This window comes from Ranitomeya imitator, chromosome 5, assembly GCF_032444005.1.
Source record: "Ranitomeya imitator isolate aRanImi1 chromosome 5, aRanImi1.pri, whole genome shotgun sequence".
Classification (NCBI taxonomy): Eukaryota; Metazoa; Chordata; class Amphibia; order Anura; family Dendrobatidae; genus Ranitomeya; species Ranitomeya imitator.
In genome coordinates, this window is record NC_091286.1 from 569090823 (window position 1) to 569114531 (window position 23709).

General features: G+C 41.3%; 1 protein-coding gene across 2 annotated transcripts in view; it reads left to right on the forward strand.

Annotated features, from left to right (window-relative positions):
• The first annotated feature begins 282 nt into the window (after positions 1-282).
• LOC138680880 (probable G-protein coupled receptor 148) overlaps positions 283-23709 on the forward strand; it is a 35546-nt gene continuing 12119 nt past the window's right edge. Inside the window, exon 1 of one of the 2 annotated variants that reach the window (XM_069768096.1) lies at positions 283-432. The gene's annotated coding sequence lies outside the window, so the exon portion shown is untranslated. Of the gene's footprint in view, positions 433-1204; positions 1229-23709 lie in introns of those variants that run through there. The other variant, XM_069768097.1, reaches the window with a different exon arrangement.

A 23709-nucleotide genomic window follows, 5' to 3' on the forward strand; every position in this document is an offset into this window, starting at 1 on the left:
TCCATGTGAATTCACCCTGAATGTATAAGGAGATTATTTGGATTATACAACTATTCATTTCCACATTGCTTGTCATTGATTGGAAATGGTTTCCTTTCTGAGTATTACTGTCACACACATTGCACACCCTTGCACACATGTAATGAACAGCAAGTAACCATGGACAATGTCCCCTTGGTGCTGCATAGATCCCAGCAATAACTACATTAGTCAGCTAAATGAGTCAACAAAGTGTTATCTGCTGATAACCAATTCATTACATATTGAGGCGCAGGAGGGAAAGTGATTTCCCATGCAGTTCGGCAGGTGAGCGCAGTGCTCTATAAGGAAGAATGCTACTATTAATGAGTTCTCTTGTCATAACGGATTCTTGGCGGGCGTTCCATATTCTTTCATGTAAATTTGCCAGGAATATAAATTTCTAAAATAAAGGTAGGTGTAATATAAAGCATTCTTTTCATGTATAGTTCTTTGTATCCAGAATATGCCGGTTGCCTAATTGTAAAATCCATAAAAAGACTATTTGTCACATAAAGTCTATATGCCGTGTCGGTGACGGTGTAGTTATAGATGTATAGTTTTATGTCTTATTTTACTTATCGAGCACTTGATATGGTTTTGTCAGGGAACCTTTTAGGCAACTGAGATAATATCTGAAAAGCTATGGGGGGAAAAACATGTAAAGTTCAAGTTGTGTTGGGAAGAAAAATTCTAAAACTTAGAAATGATGTCACAAAGCGATCATTGTAGTCAATAATAGTTAATGTTGCATTGGACTTAACTTATCTGATCTTAAGCTTAATCCAGTCTCAAGGTCCTTTTGGTCTATTTCAATAATCAGAGATGGTCTTTGGACTTGGTGTCCTAGAAACAAACTGTTCCACATACATTATTTACCAACAGGTTCTGATAACTTGAATGAGTCAAGTCCAGTATTTGTAGAAAAAGAAAGAATAATGTAGTTATAGTTAATAAACGTACTTTAGGGTAGGAACCCTCAAGCCTGATAATCATTGAGAGTATTGTAGAAGAAATTAGAAAATGATTTTCCATTAGTATTATCTGAATGTTACGAAGATATAGAGCATTTGTATTTTTTACCATTCCCATTTCATCCTTTAGTCCTGAATATGGGGCTGTGTACAGTAACATATGAAGAGAATTCAACTACTCCTAGAATTTTGTCTTGTGCACCATAGACAGAAGCTATTACTACACTGCTGTACATGTGAGTCTCTGTTAGGTTATAAAGTAATCCAGATGTATAAATTAACAGAAAAAAATTACTTTTTCAGTAAAACCTCACTCTTAATTCCTTGCCGCTGTGGCCAATTGAATTATTTTTCCTCCCCTTCTTGTTTTTTTGTGGAACAAGTTTTACATCTCATTTCATTTTCCCTTATAATGTACTGACCAATGAGAAAAAAATAGTTTTCTATCTCATTCGTTGTGACCTGGCAACATGATTCTTCATTTCAGTACAATTTTGACGACTTTGAAAAAAGATTTCTGAACTTGTAAAAAAGATAAGTAGTTTGTGCTACCCAAAACTTTGTTATTCATTTTTGATGCAGCTGTTTGAATTTTTTTTTGCGTGGCTGTTTTTTTTCATCGTTATCATTTTGTGGTACATGCACAATGGTTTGCTTGCTTTTCATTGTATTTTTGGGGGATGAGTGTGGATCGAAAAATAGCATTTTTGGTATTATGATTTTTTTCCATTTGTTACAATTTTTTAGATTTTGGTGGATTGGACTTTTGCAGATGTGGCTATACCAAAAATGTTTATTTTTTCTTTTCTTTTCAATATTTTAATTCTTTTTAATTATTTTTCTACTCCTATATGAGTATAAAGATATCAGTGTTGGATGGCTTCCTTTGATCCTCAGCTGAAATGGCAATCCATAGGTATTACGCTATCGGATCAACATTGCCAATACCTCTGTGCACACTGTATAGAGCTCATTGAGTGCTATGTATCCAGCAAAATAGAAGAGTAAAGCAGTAACAAACTCCCGATGTCTTCTTCCGAGGGTCCTACTGTATCTTATAGCTGGCAACCAAACCTCTCTCATATATCATGGGGTTAAAGGCCAAGTACACGAACCGTACATTTACCGCAATTGGTTATCTGGTTAAAACTAAATTGTATATAGAAATTACAAAATGCCAAAATAAACATTGAATTATACGCTATTGAGTAATTTACTGTTACATTTGTCAACCTGCTAAGAAGCAGACAAAACATTTGGGTATTGCTATAAAGTGATAAAAATTGACTTTTTTGAAATTTAATTGATCTCTTCTATTCTGCTGCTCCTTTAAACAATTTTATTCAGTGTCTTTTTCATACCCAAATAACAAATTTTATGGTATATAATATGTCAAACAGGGGCATAACTTTAGTAGATGCAGGAAAGGCAGTCACACCCAAGCATTGGAGCCCAGAGGATAGGAGAAATCCATTTTTGTTACAAACTCATGATTGTGGGGGATCTGTTGGAGATTTTGTATTGGGATGTATAAGTTTGAAATTACTCCACTGAAGTCAAGAGTTCACACCTCATAGAGAGCATATTGCTAATAGAGGGTAATGGGGTAAATCACTTTCTGTAATTTGTTTCTGATAATTACCATTTGTAAATAATGCTTTCAAATTATGAAAACTTGTAAGTAGTCTGTCTAACCTAGAAACCAGTATAAAGATGCGGTTTTAGTTGTCCCATCTAAAAAAAGACTTATTTTTTTTAAACCAATTTTTATTTGTTTTCTAAATGTGATTAAAATAGTTTTTAAGTTTTCCAAGATTTACTGTATGTACAGTAAAGACTAAAAGTTTGGATACACCTTCTCATTTTCAAGAGAATGCCAAGAGTGTGCAAAGCAGTCATCAAAGCAAAAAGTGATAACTTTGAAGAACCTAGAATATAAGACATATTTTCAGTTGTTTCCCACTTTTTTGTTAAGTATATAATTCCACATGTGTTAATTCATAGTCTTGATGCCTTCAGTGTGAATGTACAATTTTCATAGTCATGAAGATACAGAAAAATCTCTTTAAATGAGAAGCTGTGTTCAAACTTTTGGTCTGGTATATATATATATACTAGCTATTGAACCCGTTCTACGCCCGGGTGGCGAGCATTTATATTGGTATATGGTCTCCATCCTGTCATGTGCTGCTCCATCCTGCGTCCCCATCCTGTCATGTGCTGCACCCATCCTGCGTCCCCATCCTGTCATGTGCTGCACCCATCCTGCGTCCCCATCCTGTCATGTGCTGCACCCATCCTGCGTCCCCATCCTGTGTCCCCATCCTGTCATGTGCTGCACCCATCCTGCGTCCCCATCCGGGTATGTGCTGCACCCATCCTGCGTCCCCATCCTGCGTCCCCATCCTGTCATGCGCTGCACCCATCCTGCGCCCCATCCTGTCATGTGCTGCACCCATCCTGCGTCCCCATCCTGGTATGTGCTGCACCCATCCTGCGCCCCCATCCTGTCATGTGCTGCACCCATCCTGCGTCCCCATCCTGGTATGTGCTGCACCCATCCTGCGTCCCCATCCTGTGTCCCCATCCTGTCATGTGCTGCACCCATCCTGCGTCCCCATCCTGTCATGTGCTGCACCCATCCTGCGTCCCCATCCTGTCATGTGCTGCACCCATCCTGCGCCCCCATCCTGTCATGTGCTTCACCCATCCTGCGTCCCCATCCTGGTATTTGCTGCACCCATCCTGCGTCCCCATCCTGTCATGTGCTGCACCCATCCTGCGTCCCCATCATGTCATGTGCTGCACCCATCCTGCGTCCCCATCCTGTCATGTGCTGCACCCATCCTGCGTCCCCATCCTGTCATGTGCTGCACCCATCCTGCGTCCCCATCCGGGTATGTGCTGCACCCATCCTGCGTCCCCATCCTGCGTCCCCATCCTGTCATGCGCTGCACCCATCCTGCGCCCCATCCTGTCATGTGCTGCACCCATCCTGCGTCCCCATCCTGGTATGTGCTGCACCCATCCTGCGCCCCCATCCTGTCATGTGCTGCACCCATCCTGCGTCCCCATCCTGGTATGTGCTGCACCCATCCTGCGTCCCCATCCTGTGTCCCCATCCTGTCATGTGCTGCACCCATCCTGCGTCCCCATCCTGTCATGTGCTGCACCCATCCTGCGTCCCCATCCTGTCATGTGCTGCACCCATCCTGCGCCCCCATCCTGTCATGTGCTTCACCCATCCTGCGTCCCCATCCTGGTATTTGCTGCACCCATCCTGCGTCCCCATCCTGTCATGTGCTGCACCCATCCTGCGTCCCCATCCTGTCATGTGCTGCACCCATCCTGCGCCCCCATCCTGTCATGTGCTGCACCCATCCTGCGTCTCCATCCTGGCATGTGCTGCACCCATCCTGCGTCCCCATCCTGTCATGTGCTGCACCCATCCTGCGTACCCATCCTGGTATGTGCTGCACCCATCCTGCGTCCCCATCCTGCTTCCCCATCCTGTCATGTGCTGCACCCATCCTGCATCCCCATCCTCGTATGTGCTGCACCCATCCTGCGTCCCCATCCTGTCATGTGCTGCACCCATCCTGCGTCCCCATCCTGTCATGTGCTGCACCCATCCTGCGCCCCCATCCTGTCATGTGCTGCACCCATCCTGCGTCCCCATCCTGGTATGTGCTTCACCCATCCTGCGTCCCCATTCTGTGTCCCCATCCTGTCATGTGCTGCACCCATCCTGCGTCCCCATCCTGTCATGTGCTGCACCCATCCTGCGTCCCCATCCTGTCATGTGCTGCTCCCATCCTGCGTCCCCATCTTGTCATGTGCTGCACCCATCCTGCGTCCCCATCCTGGTATGTGCTGCACCCATCCTGCGTCCCCATCCTGTCATGTGCTGCACCCATCCTGCGTCCCCATCCTGGTATGTGCTGCACCCATCCTGCGTCCCCATCCTGTCATGTGCTGCACCTATCCTGCATCCCCATCCTGTCATGTGCTGCACCCATCCGGGGGCCTGAGCAGGCGGGGACACCGGCGCGCTGTGGGGGTCAGGTGCCGGTATCGCCGCCAGCTCAGGCCCCCCAGCACTTACTATATTCACCTGTCCTGCGTTCCACCGTTGGGCGCCGCCATCTTCCCGGTCTCCTGGCTGTGACTGTTCAGTCAGAGGGCGGCGCCAGCGCGCATTAAGCGCGTCATCGCACTCTCTGAACTGAAGGTCACAGGCCGAAGACCGGGAAGATGGCAGCGCTCAGCGCTGGAACGGAGGACAGGTGAATATGGCCGATACTCACCCTCCTGGCGGTCCCTGCTTCTCTGTTGGAGATCCCGGTGTGCGTTCAGTGTGAACGCATACCGCGATCTCCCGGGAGCGTCACTCTGTGAGGCCCAGACTGCGCCGACGCTTGCGCCGGCGCAGTCTATAAAGGCTTCGGACAGAGTGACGCTCCCAGTGTTATATTATATATATATATATATATATATATATATATATATATATATATATATATACATAAAACAAAGTTTTTGGTTTTGGCAAGGCCAGCTTAACGCTTTGAAGAAACAGGAATGCATCCAACCTGTGGTTACAGTTCGCACGGAAAACGGATTGGGATAAATCCACACATGTAAAGAAAAAAAATTTTGTTTCTCCAGCGATCAGTCCAATGGTAGAGTAAAATATACCTTTTGTTTATCCATTAAAAAGTTCCATATTTCTTCAGTAACAATATTGCATACATTCAATCCCTTATGGACGACATGTTTCGATACCACATGTGTCTTCCTCCAGGTCATTTTTTTCTCTTTAATGTACACTCTGCACCCCATCTTGACTGAAAAAAACCCCGGAAATATAGAATTTTTTTCATATTTATTAAAAAAAGAAAAACTGAATTATAACATGGTCCTAAGTATTCAGACCCTTTGCTCAGACACTTATATTTAAGTCACATGCTGTCCATTTCCTTGTGATGCTCCTTGAGATGATTCTACTCCTTCATTGGAGTCCAGCTGTGTTTAATTAAACTGATAGGACTTGATTTGGAAAGGCACACACCTGTCTATATAAGACCTTACAGCTGACGGTGCATGTCAGACCTAATGAGAATCATGAGGTCAAAGGAACTGGCCAATGAGCTTAGAGACAGAATTGTGGCAAGGCACAGATCTGGCCAAGGTTACAAAAGATCTTCTGCAGTACTCAAGGCTCCTAAGAGCACAGTGGCCTCCACAATACTTAAATGGAAGAAGTTTGGGACCACCAGAAGTCTTCCTAGACCTGGCCATGTAGCCAAACTGAGCAATCATGGGAGAAGAGCCTTAGTGAGAGAGATAAAGAAGAACCCCAAGATCACTGTTGCTGAGCTCCAGAGATGCAGTAGGGAGATGGGAGAAAGTGCAACAAAGTCAACTATCACTTCAGCCCTCCATCAGTCAGGCCTTTATGGTAGAGTGGCCTGACGGAAGCCTCTCCTCAGTGCAAGACATATGAAAGCCCACATAGTGTCTACTAAAAAACACATGAAGGACTCTCAGACTATGAGAAATTAGATTCTCTGGTCTGATGACATGAAGATAGACCTTTTTGGTGATAATTCTAAGTGGTATGTGTGGAGGAAACCAGGCACTGTTCATCACCTGCCAATACAATCACAACAGTGAAACATGGTGGTGGCAGCATCATACTATGGGGGTGTTTATCAGCTGCAGGGGCAGGAAGACTGGTTGCCATTGAAGGAAACATGAATGCGGCCAAGTACGGAGATATTCTGGCTGGAAACCTTTTCCAGAGTGCTCTGGACCTCAGACTTGGCTGAAGGTTCATCTTCCAACAAAACAATGACCCTAAACACACAACTAAAATAACAAAGGAGTGGCTTCAAAACAACTCTGTGACCATTCTTGACTGGCCCAGCCAGAGCCCTGACCTAAACCCAATTGAGCATCTCTGGAGAGACCTGAAAATGGCTGTCCACCAACGTTCACCATCCAACCTGACGGAACTGGAGAGGAACTGAAAGGAAGAATGACAGATGATCCCCAAATCCAGGTGTGAAAAACTTGTTGCATCATTCCCAAGAAGACTCATGGCTGTACTAGCTCAAAATGGTGCTTCTACTCAATACTGAGCAAAGGGTCTGAATACTTATGACCATGTGATATTTCAGTTTTTGTTCTTTTATAAATTTGCAAACATTTCTAGTATAGTCAGTCTTATTAATAATACGGCCCTGGTGGTCACAGCATACTTTACACACAATAGAAGCAATATAGATCAGAAAGGTGATTCCTTCTTGTTATTCCTTACCTTAACGCCCATAAAGAAGTGGACTGCTTTTAACAGGACAATTATACAGAAGGGGTCCATGTAATATTACCCAATACATACATTGCCTCCATGATTCTAACCTTTCTGTTCCACTAAAGGAATTTACAAGTAATTTACAAGTAAGTAGCCACTTAAATGTCTATCTCTTCATATAACAATAGTAGTAGTGTAGCATATCCATGATCCGTCAAACTCAATCTGACAGGTGCCCCGCCCCTATCAAAGTGTATCAAAGTGTGTAACCCCTCCCCTCCTTCTGTCAGCCAGCTGTCCCTGAGGCTGGCTGATTTCCCCCTTTTGATATCGTTTGATATACTTTAATTTCCCCCTTTTGATATCGTTTGATATACTTTAATTTGTTGCAGTTTGATATTATTCACGTATTTGTTTTATATTTTTATACGTAGCTCGAGTTTGATTCTGTAAGCTGTATTTTATTCACAGTGTATCCATATAGTTCAGAACTTAAAGCTGTTTATTTGTGTCTCTACACGTATTTGTTTTATATTTTTATACGTAGCTCGAGTTTGATTCTGTTAGCTGTGTTTTATTCATGTATCCATATAGTTCAGAACTTATAACACACCAAGCTGTTTATTTGTGGCTCTACTGAACACTAGTACTAAATGGCAAACATTAACTAAATGTTTATTTTCACAAACAGAAAATCTGCTGTGGGTCAGAGGTTTATAACACCTAGGCCAATTGTAGTTGTATTTGCTTTCCCAATAAATGCTTATTTACACAAACCGAAAAGACAGATTTTCTGTTTGTACCTGTATTGTACCTGAAGGTTATGTAGGGTTATCTGCGGGTCATTTGCCCAGGCATTGTGAATTATTTATGTTTTTATAACGCAGAATGTTTGATATTTGCTTTCTCTTTTTTGTGTCTGTAGATGTCATCTGAGAAGTTATTTGTGTTTCTACTGAGCATTAACTAAATTGGGGTCAGCTGTGTTATCTGAGGGTCAGATATTTTTGTACAAATTCATGCTGTTTGGTGATCTTTGTGAAGCAGAACTTTGTTTTATAACACATTTGTGCCTGTAGATGTTATCTGTGGGTCATCGGTAGGGTTGAGCGACCTTGACATTTTTAGGGTCGAGCCGGGTTTCGCGAAACCCGACTATCTCAAAAGTCGAGTCGAGTGAAATCGGCCGATTATGGCGAAAAGTCGAGGATCGACCGAAACACGAAACCCAATGCAAAGCCAATGGGAATTTTTTTTTTTTCTCTCTCTCTCTCTCTCTCTCTCTCTCTCTTCCCCCATCCGTCCGTCCCTGAACTGAAAAGCTGGTGTTACACAGTGCAAATCGCTACAGCGCACAAGCGACAACATGGCGATAGGCGTCCACGCCCCTAAGACCTATGTCATCACTCTGCCCACGCCCCTTCATTGGCTGAAAAAAATGGCGCCAAGCGCGTCATACGAAACGCGACTTTGGCGCGAAAGTCGCGTACCGCATGGCCGACCCCACACAGGGATCGGGTCGGGTTTCATGAAACCCAACTTTGCCAAAAGTCGGCGACTTTTGAAAATGAACGATCCGTTTCGCTCAACCCTAGTCATCGGTGTTATCTGCGGGTCAGCTGCCTGGAGGTGTTATGGTATATAATTATATCCTAGGATCTGTACGACTACATACAGCGTGTTATGTTCATTAAAATGTTTTATTGTTGTTTGTGCCTATATATATATATATATATATATATATATATATATATATATATATATATATATATAATATGACCCAATGTTACAACACAAGTAAGAAGCGGTATGTTTTATACGAATATAAATTTTATTTCTCACAATAAAACAACATCTCAAAGACATTTCAATACTATAAAAAATTCTTACAGAATATAAAAAGTAAAAACATTAAATAGTACAATGAACAATTACACTTCTTACAAAATAATTAATATAGCGTTACAAGACGAGTACAGCATTTATCTAGTACATTCTTTACATCGTGAGCCACATGGTTTGTAGCATCGGTAGAGACCTTTTTTTAGGTAGCAAAGTTCCACGTGTGGTACCTAATGACGGGGAATGTAAAGATTGAATTGTACGGGGTGCCGCCGCTAACTTCAGCGGTGTAGATACAGAGCGTGTCTCACTGTTGGTAATTTTTAATTCATCTAAAAGCTTCCTAGTAGCGGGGTTACCCACAACTGTAGACGGCATATTTAGCTCGGCCATAGCCTGCATAAATGAATCCCAACCCGGCGGTAAATTTCTACTGTTCAGAGCATGGCTCTGCGTTGTACTACGTACCAAATCCAGTAAGTTAGACCCTGGTATTACGGATCCTTTGAAAATAAATTCAGCATTATTATTCCATGCTGTGACATTTTTATTCTGCAGCAGCCTGTTTAGTAAAAATTCAGCATTCTTTTTATATCTTTGGTTTATATGTCCGACAATTTCAGCGATCTCATGATTTTTATCAGAGTCGGTATTTGGCAATTGCTGCTGACCAGGATCAGGAGTGCTAACGAGATTTAAAGCCGTTACTTCTTTTGAGCTGTGCCTCGTATGTACCAAGTAGCGTTGTAGCACAGAGCTATACATTTTAATTTTCACATCATCGGGAATGTCACGACGATGTAAAATGTCGCTAATCTCACCATCAAGGCGCCGAATAACACTGTTGCGTATGTTATCTGTGGTACCGGGTCTTAGTTTGTCTAGCTCCTGTTTGGGGACTAGATACATTTTCGCTGCATGCTCCATTATCTTCCGGCGATCAGGCTTGTTATTATTGGGATTGCAAAAGCTAAAAGAGGACCGATAAACCCGCCGGCCTGTTTTACTAGTCGCTTCTTTTTCTTTATGGGCTGAGACCTGTCGCTCAGGGTTCTTATAGCTTTACGCCACTTCTTTAATATACCTTTCTGGCGCTCTTTCAGCGGAATCCTGCCTTTTAAGATATTTAAAGCAATCTCGCCTATGGCTGTAATTAAATCATTGCTTGCATCGCGCAAAATAGACTTTCTGACAGCGGGGGTTGCTTTCACTAGGGTTTTTAAGAGAGCCCAGTTACGCCGGAGCCTCTCAGACATCTTTACATCACAACGCCCACAGCGTAGAATGTCTGATACCGGGTAAAATTCACTTTTTAGAAGTGTTTTTCTTCTGAACATAGACAGCGGGCAACGCGGGTGGAAACAACCCAGTCCTTAAACGCAGATCATCAGGAGTATTAGCTCTCAAATCTACAAGCAAATACCCGTAAGGCTCCCGCGTGGCATCCTCAAAAGCTTCTAGGAAAAAACGTGTTTTTCCGGGATACATCTGATGAGCTAGAGTTAAAATTTGTAATTTAACTCGGGGGTTATTAAAAAGCACCATGTACTTTGTGTTTAAATTTATCATACGGCTTTTCTTGCCCTGACAAAATATGTTTTGCACCAGGTAGAAAATGCTGAGATTTCTGTGGTGCACATACTTGGTAAAGGCTTTTTCTATCTCACAATTCTCACTAGCACTCTCCATGAGATCATCAACAATCGCCAAATTCACCTTCTCCGGTGGGAATAATTCGTCATCTACGAATGTATTCGGCAGACCCTCCACAAATCTGGCGTGGGGAAAAGAGAGAGAGATTTCATCATATAGTTTTTGCCAACACGAATAAAACCATACAATATTATCAGGTTTCTGAGAAAAATTAGCTTCAATATTATATAGCAGCTGTTTTACAAAATAGCTCTTTCCAGAATTAGACGGGCCTGCTAGAATGCAAGAGAAAGGGTGCTGCAGACGCGTATCCATCACAATACTCGACTAATACCCAAAAGGTAATGTTGTGAAATCGTCTAATAGTCGGCGCTTTGTATAAACGCACTTTTGTGTTTTGCGTAATGGCCTTGTTTCAATATCCCAGTACTTTTTATTTCTCACAATGGACGCCTGCTGTACGACAATACGTTTCTGAGTTTCTGCGGCAGAATTGCGCGGTTAGTCCAGAACTAGATCTTTCAGACTGTTGAAATTAATAGATTGAGAGTTACCAACATTTAGTGTTATCCCCTTAACTTTTAAGACAGTTTTACCGGTGTTGAGTTTGTAGCCGTAAGTTTTGGGGCCAGCGGATACAAATTCTGTGATGTGTGTACCATCGGGTATTTCAGTGGTCAGCTCCCCCAGGTAATCGCCTAAAGGCGGTTGCCACTCACCATCTCTCTGTACAAAAATAACTGAGTCTGTGTCGTGATAAAGGCACCTCTCCTGCAGCCGGTCCAGCAGCGAATAGAGCTCTAACCGAGCATACGCTGTTGTAAAACACGCTATAAAAATGTTTGTGTTTTTGTTGAGTGTGTGATGGCCTTTTGCATATTTCCAGTTAATGGTTGCGGTGTCATCATCAAGGAAATGTAACATCGAAATGTCATAGTAAGGCAGGAACAAATACTTAAAAAGCTCATCTGGATCCCTAACAATGCTGGTACATGATAGATTAGATCTCTGAGCAAACTTTCCCCATAAAGAATTTAAGAAAAGCTTGGAGATCTGTCGCTTAGCAGGATTGACAGCTATATTTTCAGGCCGTAATTGGACACCTTCTTTTTCAAGAAAAGAGTCAATGTACTGCCGTTTCTTGGCGTCATCAGTGCACCAGCTAGGATAACCAGAGGCTTCCTGCTTATCCCTAAGATGTAATTTAATGTAAGGCGCAAACAGATCATCAGTGGTTTTAGGAAAATGCCATATTTCATAGATGTGAGCGATCCGATACCCTTTTTCTATAGCCATCTCGAGCTCTATAGTGCACCAGGTGCCTGTCAGCGCCCGTTCTTCATCACTGTGGGCACAAATATCTGCCTGGGAATTTGCAGCGCATGTGTAGCAAAGGGGAAACATTAATTTTTTTGTTGAGTTTTACCGGTAGAACTGGAAAAAATAAATCTCTCGGCGGGTAGACCTTGACTCTAGCAATGCCAAAGTATTTTTTAATGAATCCAAAATTGTCGTAGATGATGTCTGGATGGCCTACAGGGTATGTTTTAGTTTTGTTTACAAAGGGGTACAGACTGGTGAAATCGTAGTAGTGTAAAGTCTCCCCTTCTTCCAGATGGTGATAGAGCTTAATGGCGTTAGTTCGCCCGCCATAAAGCGCATCACGGGGGTCTAAAGGAACGGGGAATTCCATCTGGCGAAGAAATGTTTGAAGGTTAGAATCATTTTCAACCATTTCATTCCACTCATGTTCCCACATCAGTCTTACTGTGTACCCGCAACACTGTAAGTAACGCTTTTTAGCTAAAAAGGTGTAATATAACTGGCCGTAGGACGTGCTTGTGACCTTATTTGTGTCGTTTTCATTATAGCACACGGGACATCCGTGGTAAAAACACCCCTGAAATTCAAAGGCTATGTGCTGGCCGCTAACATAGGCATAACCATCTAGAAAATACTTTCCGACCTGTTTTTCACCGCCTCTCAAAGTGTGCTGTATGTCGATGTTCTCGGAGTGGGCTACATACATGAGCCACTGTATAGCGGGTGTCGAGTAGCGCTTTTTTGCCTTGTGATAATTATCACCAGGTAAAATGGCGATTGTCTTTTTTGGAAGAAATTTAAACCGGTACATTGTCATACACACCGAGGCCAGGGTGATGAGCTGAAAAGGATCAACACATCTGCTCACTACAATCCTTTGCTTTTGACGCTTACAGTATTTTTTAACATTTTTCTGGGTCATCTGCATAATACGCTCTCTATAGATCGCGCAGGCGTGTCTCAAAATTTCAACATCTTGTTTGCAATAAGATTTTAGCTCGGCCTTGAAGTCAAAAGTTGTATTTCCCTGTGTCTCATACCACTCCAGGAACTCTACCTTCTCACCAGGTGACATGTACTCCACCCCATAATATTTTGCATCAGGTATGGGACCTACATAGTTTTGGTTTTCTCGGGTATTGAAAAAGTGTGGAAAATGTCCTTTGCCTCCTGAAAAGCCCATGGCCTGTGGTAATTTACTGAGTTTCATGGGGATAAAATTTAGAGAGTCTATTAACCTTATAGACAAATCGGGTAGCGACACACACAAGAGACGACCACCTTGGGTTATCAACTGTACTTGTAGTTTTTCAGAAATCAGTTCCTTAACAATAAAGTATGCGTCGTATCTTCCACCATTGTGGGCAATAAATGTATGATCTGAAAATTTACCGCTTGTAAAGAACTGTACAAAGTCATGTGTACAGGTATCACCCTCAAACTCCCAGGAGGGGTGGCCATACAGCGTTGTAGCATAAATGTAATTCGGGATGTGCGTGCCTGTCTCCTGCATACATTCAAAATCATAAAAGATATAGCAATCTGACTCATCCTGTGCTACATACTTCCGCATGTAACAAAGATGGGCATCGAATTTATTTATATGTCTGCGACATACAGGACAGCGCAAACCATTACATTTATGCTCTGTTTCGCTATTTCTGGGGACAAAACGGTTGCATTTATCAAAAAATGTTTTAAGTCTGCAGAATGCTGGGTCGCCTAATCCCAATTGTCGTACAGCAGGCGTCCATTGTGAGAAATAAAAAGTACTGGGATATTGAAACAAGGCCATTACGCAAAACACAAAAGTGCGTTTATACAAAGTGCCGACTATTAGACAATTTCACAACATTACCTTTTGGGTATTAGTCGAGTATTGTGATGGATACGCGTCTGCAGCACCCTTTCTCTTGCATTCTAGCAGGCCCATCTAATTCTGGAAAGAGCTATTTTGTAAAACAGCTGCTATATAATATTGAAGCTAATTTTTCTCAGAAACCTGATAATATTGTATGGTTTTATTCGTGTTGGCAAAAACTATATGATGAAATCTCTCTCTCTTTTCCCCACGCCAGATTTGTGGAGGGTCTGCCGAATACATTCGTAGATGACGAATTATTCCCACCGGAGAAGGTGAATTTGGCGATTGTTGATGATCTCATGGAGAGTGCTAGTGAGAATTGTGAGATAGAAAAAGCCTTTACCAAGTATGTGCACCACAGAAATCTCAGCATTTTCTACCTGGTGCAAAACATATTTTGTCAGGGCAAGAAAAGCCGTACGATAAATTTAAACACAAAGTACATGGTGCTTTTTAATAACCCCCGAGATAAATTACAAATTTTAACTCTAGCTCGTCAGATGTATCCCGGAAAAACACGTTTTTTCCTAGAAGCTTTTGAGGATGCCACGCGGGAGCCTTACGGGTATTTGCTTGTAGATTTGAGAGCTAATACTCCTGAGGATCTGCGTTTAAGGATTGGGTTGTTTCCACCCGCGTTGCCCGCTGTCTATGTTCAGAAGAAAAACACTTCTAAAAAGTGAATTTTACCCGGTATCAGACATTCTACGCTGTGGGCATTGTGATGTAAAGATGTCTGAGAGGCTCCGGCGTAACTGGGCTCTCTTAAAAACCCTAGTGAAAGCAACCCCCGCTGTCAGAAAGTCTATTTTGCGCGATGCAAGCAATGATTTAATTACAGCCATAGGCGAGATTGCTTTAAATATCTTAAAAGGCAGGATTCCGCTGAAAGAGCGCCAGAAAGGTATATTAACCCCTTACCGGCATCGGACGTACTATACCGTCCGATGCCGGCTCCCCTGCTTTGATGCAGGGCTCCGCGGTGAGCCCGCACCAAAGCCGGGACATGTCAGCTGTTTTGAACAGCTGACATGTGCCCGTAATAGGCGCGGGCAGAATCGCGATCTGCCCGAACCTATTAACTAGTTAAATGCCGCTGTCAAACGCAGACAGCGGCATTTAACTACCGCTTCCGGCCGAGCGGCCGGAAATGACGTCATCGCCGACCCCCGTCACATGTCCGGGGGTCGGCGATGCGTCTCCATTGTAGCCATAGAGGTCCTTGAGACCTCTATGGTTACTGATTGCCCGTCGCTGTGAGCGCCACCCTGTGGTCGGCGCTCACAGCACACGTGCAATTCTGCTACATAGCAGCGATCAGCAGATCGCTGCTATGTAGCAGAGCCGATCGTGCTGTGCCTGCTTCTAGCCTCCCATGGAGGCTATTGAAGCATGGCAAAAGTTAAAAAAAAAAGTTTAAAAAAATGTGAAAAAAATAAATAAAACATAAAAGTTTAAATCACCCCCCTTTCGCCCCAATCAAAATAAATCAATAAAAAAAATATCAAATCTACGCATATTTGGTATCGCCGCGCTCAGAATTGCCCGATCTATCAAATAAAAAAAAGTATTAACCTGATCGCTAAACAGCGTAGCGGGAAAAAAACTCGAAACGCCAGAATTACGTTTTTTTGGTCGCCGCGACATTGCATTAAAATGCAATAACGGGCGATCAAAAGAACGTATCTGCACCGAAATGCTATCATTAAAAACGTCATCTCGGCACGCAAAAAATAAGCCCTCAACCGACCCCAGATCACGAAAAATGGAGACGCTACGAGTATCGGAAAATGGCGCAATTTTTTTTTTTTTTTTTTTTTTTTTTAGCAAAGTTTGGAATTTTTTTTCACCACTTAGATAAAAAATAACCTAGTCATGTTTGGTGTCTATGAACTCGTAATGACCTGGAGAATCATAATGGCAGGTCATTTTTAGCATTTAGTGAACCTAGCAAAAAAGCCAAACAAAAAACCAATGTGGGATTGCACTTTTTTTGCAATTTCACCGCACTTGGAATTTTTTTCCCGTTTTATAGTACAAGACATGCTAAAACCAATGATGTCGTTCAAAAGTACAACTCGTCCCGCAAAAAATAAGCCCTCACATGGCCAAATTGACGGAAAAATAAAAAAGTTATGGCTCTGGGAAGGAGGGGAGCGAAAAACGAACACGGAAAAACGAAAAATCCCCCGGTCATGAAGGGGTTAAAGAAGTGGCGTAAAGCTATAAGAACCCTGAGCGACAGGTCTCAGCCCATAAAGAAAAAGAAGCGACTACTAAAACAGGCCGGCGGGTTTATCGGTCCTCTTTTAGCTTTTGCAATCCCAATAATAACAAGCCTGATCGCCGGAAGATAATGGAGCATGCAGCGAAAATGTATCTAGTCCCCAAACAGGAGCTAGACAAACTAAGACCCGGTACCACAGATAACATACGCGACAGTGTTATTCGGCGCCTTGATGGTGAGATTAGCGACATTTTACATCGTCGTGACATTCCCGATGATGTGAAAATTAAAATGTATAGCTCTGTGCTACAACGCTACTTGGTACATACGAGGCACAGCTCAAAAGAAGTAACGGCTTTAAATCTCGTTAGCCCTCCTGATCCTGGTCAGCAGCAATTGCCAAATACCGACTCTGATAAAAATCATGAGATCGCTGAAATTGTCGGACATATAAACCAAAGATATAAAAAGAATGCTGAATTTTTACTAAACAGGCTGCTGCAGAATAAAAATGTCACAGCATGGAATAATAATGCTGAATTTATTTTCAAAGGATCCGTAATACCAGGGTCTAACTTACTGGATTTGGTACGTAGTACAACGCAGAGCCATGCTCTGAACAGTAGAAATTTACCGCCGGGTTGGGATTCATTTATGCAGGCTATGGCCAAGCTAAATATGCCGTCTACAGTTGTGGGTAACCCCGCTACTAGGAAGCTTTTAGATGAATTAAAAATTACCAACAGTGAGACACGCTCTGTATCTACACCGCTGAAGTTAGCGGCGGCACCCCGTACAATTCAATCTTTACATTCCCCGTCATTAGGTACCACACGTGGAACTTTGCTACCTAAAAAAAGGTCTCTACCGATGCTACAAACCATGTGGCTCACGATGTAAAGAATGTACTAGATAAATGCTGTACTCGTCTTGTAACGCTATATTAATTATTTTGTTAGAAGTGTAATTGTTCATTGTACTATTTAATGTTTTTACTTTTTATATTCTGTAAGAATTTTTTATAGTATTGAAATGTCTTTGAGATGTTGTTTTATTGTGAGAAATAAAATTTATATTCGTATAAAACATACCGCTTCTTACTTGTGTTGTAACATTGGGTCATATTTTATATATATATATATATATATATATATATATATATAGGCACAAACAACAATAAAACATTTTAATGAACATAACACGCTGTAGGTAGTCGTACAGATTCTAGAATATAATTATATACCATAACACCTCCAGGCAGCTGACCCGCAGATAACACCGATGACCCACAGATAACATCTACAGGCACAAATGTGTTATAAAACAAAGTTCTGCTTCACAAAGATCACCAAACAGCATGAATTTGTACAAAAATATCTGACCCTCAGATAACACAGCTGACCCCAATTTAGTTAATGCTCAGTAGAAACACAAATAACTTCTCAGATGACATCTACAGACACAAAAAAGAGAAAGCAAATATCAAACATTCTGCGTTATAAAAACATAAATAATACACAATGCCTGGGCAAATGACCCGCAGATGACCCTACATAACCTTCAGGTACAATACAGGTACAAACAGAAAATCTGTCTTTTTGGTTTGTGTAAATAAGCATTTATTGGGAAAGCAAATACAACAACAATTGGCCTAGGTGTTAAAAACCTCTGACCCACAGCAGATTTTCTGTTTGTGAAAATAAACATTTAGTTAATGTTTGCCATTTAGTACTAGTGTTCAGTAGAGCCACAAATAAACAGCTTGGTGTGTTATAAGTTCTGAACTATATGGATACATGAATAAAACACAGCTAACAGAATCAAACTCGAGCTACGTATAAAAATATAAAACAAATACGTGTAGAGACACAAATAAACAGCTTTAAGTTCTGAACTATATGGATACACTGTGAATAAAATACAGCTTACAGAATCAAACTCGAGCTACGTATAAAAATATAAAACAAATACGTGAATAATATCAAACTGCAACAAATTAAAGTATATCAAACGATATCAAAAGGGGGAAATTAAAGTATATCAAACGATATCAAAAGGGGGAAATCAGCCAGCCTCAGGGACAGCTGGCTGACAGGAGGAGGGGAGGGGTTACACACTTTGATACACTTTGATAGGGGCAGGGCACCTGTCAGATTGAGTTTGACGGATCATGGATATGCTACACTACTAACAATCTTTACTGTCCATCAGAGATGGAAAAGCCTGGCAGAAATAAATTCTTTAAAAAGACCACGCATGTAAACATGGTAGCAATACACTGACAAATGAGAAAATTGGTTTTAGAGCTGTAGCACATTATCTGAGTACAAGAGGCATCCATTTAACTGAGTACATTTAATTTCTAATCATGCTTCTGGACTATGCCCTTCACAACTTCTTCCTATCCAATGGAAGGTTCTTCCACTAGCTCAGGGGCACCGCTATGGGGAGCCTTTGTGCCCCCCAGTTATGAAAATTTGCTACTGGGCTGGTGAGAGGAGCATATTATGTTCTATGAGATCAATGAAAATTGGATGTCTGTGAGCTTTTGACCTTGGTTCATACTGTAGATTATTATAAACTATTCTGAGCCGCTATGCCTTGTTATGTTATTAAAGATGCAAAGTGGCAAGATATGAACACAACAATTATACGTCAGAAAAATATAATCTTTAATACAACAAGCAATTTCCACATTCAAGAATAAAACAAATGCCTCTTGTGTGAAGGACGCTTATGGATATTGACACACAAGAGGCATTTGTTTTATTATTCTTGAATGTGGAAATTGTTTGTTGTCATAAAGGTTATATTTTTCTGAAGTATAATTGTTGTGTTCATATCTGGCCACTTTGCATCTTTAATAACATAGGAAGGCATAATAATCTACAGTATGAACCTAAGACAAAAGCTCACAGACGACATCTAATTTTCATTGATCTCAGAGAACATAATATGCTACTCTCAACAGCCTAGTAGTAAATTTTCATAACTGGGAGCACATTCATATTGGCATTTTTGGTCTGGTTACATCTCACTATTTATGGTTTATGGCAAAATTTCTCACCTGGGTGTTCGGCCTTGTTTTTAATCAATTTTTGTACACATTGATTTGTTGTTCCCATTTTTATTTCCTGTGTATTATTGAAATTAATAAATATTACATTATCACCGTACTATTGTTTGGACTTTATGGTCAGCTTTCTTTTCTTGTTTTTCTTTTAATAACATAGGAAGGTATAGTGGCTCAGTCTGGTTTATAATAATCTACAGTATGAACCTAAGTCAAAAGCCCACAGATGATGTCCAATTTTCATTGATCTCAAAGAAAATAATAAGCTACTCTCACCAGACCAGTAGCAAATTTTCATCACTGGGGGCACAAGGGCTCCCATAGCGGTGCCCCTGAGCTAATGGAGGAACCCCCCATTGGATAGGAAGAAGTTGTGGTGAAGGGCATAGTCCAGAAGTGTGTTTAAAAATTAAATGTACCCAGTTAAATAGATGCCTCTTCTACTCAGATAAAGTGCTGCAGCTCTAAAACCAATGTTCTCATTTGTCAGCTTATCGCTACTATGTTTACCTGCGTGGTCTTTTTAAAGAATTCACTTCTGCCAGGCTTTTCCATTGCTGATGGACAGTAAAGATTGGTATATGAAGAGATAGCTACATTTAAGTGGATACTTACTTGTAGTTTTCTTAGTGGAACAGAAAGTTTAGAATCATGGAGGCGATGTGTGTATTGGGTAATATTACATGGACCCCTTCTGTATAATTGTCCTGCTAAAACCATTCCACTGCTTCATTGGCATATGCATACACGTCCTTAACACGAGAGGCATTTATTATTATTGAATGTGGAAATTGTTTGTTGTAATAAACATTATATTTTTCTAACATATAATTGTTGTGCTCATATCTGGCCACTTTGCATCTATAATAACATAGGAACTCATAGTGGCTCAACCTGGCTTATAGTGTTCTAGTAACACAATATAGTGACATGGATCACACCTTTTTGATTTAGTTCATACTGTAGATTGTAAGCCTGCGGGCAGAGCTCTCACTTATCTTGGCATCTGTTGGATTAGGTGTTTTCTCTGTAATGTCTTTCATTGTCTGTGGGAGTCCCCTCTGTAATGTAAAGTGCTGCATGGTATGTTGGTGCTATAGAAATAAAAAATATTATTATTATTATAGACAATGTCATCATTTTATAGTCAGGTACTGAGGAGAGTTTGCTTGAGTGTGTCGACATTCAATTCATCTCTTCAATTGATATAAAATCTACATGTTTTCTACACCTGTTTATCTCTATTAGTGAAATTGGTTGACCGTCCTCTAACATTTTAACCTTTTTAGGAAATCTGCATTGACTAATATTTTTTGTTCAATAGAGTTGTATTATAGCTTATTTTTTGCAGAACAAGCTGTAGTTTTTTAGCATTACATTTTTAGAGTCCAAATTAATTTCTGATCACTTTTTATTTTATTTTTGGGTAAGCAAAGTGACCAGAGACAGTGATTCTTCCATTTAATTTTTTTTTTCATTTTGGCATTCACCATAGTGGCTAAAGATACAATATTTTATTAGTTTAACCCCTTCATGACCCAGCCTATTTTGACCTTAAAGACCTTGCCGTTTTTTGCAATTCTGACCAGTGTCCCTTTATGAGGTAATAACTCAGGAATGCTTCAACGGATCCTAGCGGTTCTGAGATTGTTTTTTCGTGACATATTGGGCTTCATGTTAGTGGTAAATTTAGGTCAATAAATTCTGCGTTTATTTGTGATAAAAACGGAAATTTGGTGAAAATTTTGAAAATTTCGCAATTTTCACATTTTGAATTTTTATTCTGTTAAACCAGAGAGATATGTGACACAAAATAGTTAATAAATAACATTTCCCACATGTTTACTTTACATCAGCACAATTTTGGAAACAAAATTTTTTTTTGTTAGGAAGTTATAAGGGTTAAAATTTGACCAGCGATTTCTCATTTTTACAACGAAATTTACAAAACCATTTTTTTTAGAGACCGCCTCACATTTGAAGTCAGTTTGAGGGGTCTATATGGCTGAAAATACCCAAAAGTGACACCATTCTAAAAACTGCACCCCTCAAGGTGCACAAAACCACATTCAAGAAGTTTATTAACCCTTCAGGTGCTTCACAGCAGCAGAAGCAACATGGAAGGAAAAAATGAACATTTAACTTTTTAGTCACAAAAATTATCTTTTAGCAACAATTTTTTTATTTTCCCAATGGTAAAAGGAGAAACTGAACCACGAAAGTTGTTGTCCAATTTGTCCTGAGTACGCTGATACCTCATATGTGGGGGTAAACCACTGTTTGGGCGCACGGCAGGGCTTGGAAGGGAAGGAGCGCCATTTGACTTTTTGAATCAAAAATTGGCTCCACTCTTTAGCGGACACCATGTCACGTTTGGAGAGCCCCCGTGTGCCTAAAAATTGGAGCTCCCCCACAAGTGACCCCATTCTGGAAACTAGACGCCCCAAGGAACTTATCTAGATGCATAGTGAGCACTTTGAACCCCCAGGTGCTTCACAAATTGATCCGTAAAAATGAAAAAGTACTTTTTTTTCACAAAAAAATTCTTTTTGCCTCAATTTTTTCATTTTCACATGGGCAACAGGATAAAATGGATCCTAAAATGTGTTGGGCAATTTCTCCTGAGTACACCAATACCTCACATGTGGGGGTAAACCACTGTTTGGGCACATGGTAAGGCTCGGAAGGGAAGGAGCGCCATTTGACTTTTTGAATGAAAAATTATTTCCATCGTTAGCGGACACCATGTCGCGTTTGGATAGCTCCTGTGTGCCTAAACATTGGCGCTCCCCCACAAGTGACCCCATTTTGGAAACTAGACCCCCCAAGGAACTTATTTAGATGCCTAGTGAGCACTTTAAACCCTCAGGTGCTTCACAAATTGATCTGTAAAAATGAAAAAGTACTTTTTTTTCACAAAAAAATTCTTTTCGCCTCAATTTTTTCATTTTCACATGGGCAGTAGGATAAAATGGATCATAAAATTTGTTGGGCAATTTCTCCCGAGTACGTCGATACCTCATATGTGGGGGTAAACCACTGTTTGGGCACTCGGCAGGGCTCGGAAGGGAAGGCGCGCCATTTGACTTTTTGAATGGAAAATTAGCTCCAAATGTTAGCGGACACCATGTCGCGTTTGGAGAGCCCCTGTGTGCCTAAACATTGGAGCAACCCCACAAGTGACCCCATTTTGGAAACTAGACCCCCCAAGGAACTTATCTAGATACATATTGAGCACTTTAAACCCCCAGGTGCTTCACAGAAGTTTATAACGCAGAGCCATGAAAATAAAAAATAATTTTTCTTTCCTCAAAAATGATTTTTTAGCCTGGAATTTCCTATTTTGCCAAGGATAATAGGAGAAATTGGACCCCAAATATTGTTGTACAGTTTGTCCTGAGTACGCTGATACCCCATATGTGGGGGTAAACCACTGTTTGGGCGCACGGCAGGGCTCGGAAGGGATGGCACGCCATTTGGCTTTTTAAATAGAAAATTAGCTCCAATCATTAGCAGACACCATGTCACGTTTGGAGAGCCCCTGTGTGCCTAAACATTGGAGATCCCCCAGAAATGACACCATTTTGGAAACTAGACCCCCAAAGAAACTAATCTAGATGTGTGGTGAGGACTTTGAACCCCCAAGTGCTTCACAGAAGTTTATAACGCAGAGCCATGAAAATAAAAATAAAAAATTATTTTCTCAAAAATGATCTTTTAGCCTGCAATTTTTTATTTTCCCAAGGGTAACAGGAGAAATGTGACCACAAAAGTTGTTGTCCAGTTTCTCCTGAGTACGCTGATATCCCATATGTGGGGGTAAATCACTGTTTGGGCACATGCCGGGGCTTGGAAGTGAAGTAGTGACGTTTTGAAATGCAGACTTTGATGGAATGCTCTGTGGGCGTCACGTTGAGTTTGCAGAGCCCCTGATGTGGCTTAACAGTAGAAACCCCCCACAAGTGACCCCATTTTGGAAACTAGACCCCGAAAGGAACTTATCTAGATGTGTGGTGAGCACTTTGAACCCCCAAGCGCTTCATAGAAGTTTATAATGCAGAGCCGTGAAAATAATAAATACGTTTTCTTTCCTCAAAAATAATTATTTAGCCCAGAATTTTTTAATTTTCCCAAAGGTAACAGGTGAAATTTGACCCCAATATTTGTTGTCCAGTTTCTCCTGAGTACAGTGATACCCCATATGTGGGGGTAAACTACTGTTTGGGCACATGCCGGGGCTTGGAATTGAAGTAGTGACGTTTTGAAATGCAGACTTTGATGGAATGCTCTGCGGGCGTCACGTTGCGTTTGCAGAGCCCCTGATGTGCCTAAACAGTAGAAACCCCCCACAAGTGACCCCATTTTGGAAACTAGACCCCGAAAGGAACTTATCTAGATGTGTGGTGAGCACTTTGAACC